The following is a 1,311-nucleotide window of genomic DNA, read 5'->3' on the forward strand; positions in this document are numbered from 1 at the left end:
TGAAAAGGAGATATTGTAAATAAATAAAACATCTAATAAAAAAAAAGAATTTCACTACCTAGGATACTGACAGTGGCATTGGCCAAGAATCTATTATGAGCAAGCGTTCTTTCTGGCTGGGCACAATTTTGTTCCTAAGGTGGTAGTTCTAGAATTCCTTCTCAGGACTCCTGCAGAGCTTGTTTACATCCATGAGAACTGCTGTCATCACTACTGTGTCCAAGTCCCAGAGGATGAACTTCCTGAGTCATACTCTACATCGTTGTCATTCTTCCCTTCTTCATCTTTTTTGGGGAGCCGTCTATTCATTAAGGCAAACTTGTGAATTGCTTATTCCACCAAGTACTTGGTCTGCCCAGAAACACATGCTTCAATGTCTTCGGAGTTCAGATGGCTCTGCGGGAAGAGGTGGAGGCTTCTATCAGAAAGCAGGAGTGCACGCTGCAGAATTTTCTGAGGAAATCTTCCAAGCCCTGGCAGCTCTGGTCGACATGCTAGCTCTTGTTCATGTTGAAAATAGGTTTTCAGATGGAAGCTCTGGCAATTGTACCAGCAATGCGTTGCTTTGGACTCTGTCTCAGCTACACATATTCTCTATAACTTCTTTGTACCCGAGATGTTTTCCTTGTAAAACACATGCTATTTGTGTGAATATATATCTCATAGTTGGTGTAAGAGTGCCAAAAGTCCTCCTCCTGAATCCTGGGGTCGTCGACCCATACACTGACAAACTCTTCTTTCTGCTGTTCACATCCTCAGCTCAGCACACAATCAATGCACCATCCTGGATAGCTATGCCCGGCAGGGAGCAAGGGGGGAGTTTGCTGACTCAAAGCTACAAGGCTTTACTCTTAATGCATCCTGTAGGGTTTAGTTTATATATTGTAATATGTATAGTCACTTACCCTGATGAAGAGCAATGAAGACCTATACATAAGGCATTTTAGATCATTTTTCTTGATTTATAGAAAATAGATCCATCTGTAGGATAGTATTAGTGTTTTAAGATTTTACTTCACCATTTTCCCATCACCCAACTTGTATAACAGTAAAAAACATTAGTCAGTTTTTCTTTAGGTTCTCAGGATCAAACTTACCCTAAGTCTTAAGGCTTTACCTTAGCAACAAGTCTTTGCTAGTTGGTTTTTTTGTTTGTTTTTTTGTTTTGTTTTGTTTGTTTGTTTTTTGTCAATTTGACATAATCCTAGCCATATCTGGGAAAAGAGAATCTTAATTAAGAAAATGCCTCCACAAGATTGTTACTAAGCAAGTTTGTAGGGCACCGTCTTGATTAATAATTGTTGTGGAAGG

General features: G+C 39.7%; 1 pseudogene; it reads right to left on the reverse strand.

Annotated features, from left to right (window-relative positions):
* Window positions 1-161: 161 nt before the first annotated feature.
* Window positions 162-743, reverse strand: LOC116093681 (annotated as a pseudogene).
* Window positions 744-1,311: the final 568 nt, after the last annotated feature.

The sequence above is a fragment of the Mastomys coucha genome, chromosome X, assembly GCF_008632895.1.
Source record: "Mastomys coucha isolate ucsf_1 chromosome X, UCSF_Mcou_1, whole genome shotgun sequence".
Lineage (NCBI taxonomy): Eukaryota > Metazoa > Chordata > Mammalia > Rodentia > Muridae > Mastomys > Mastomys coucha.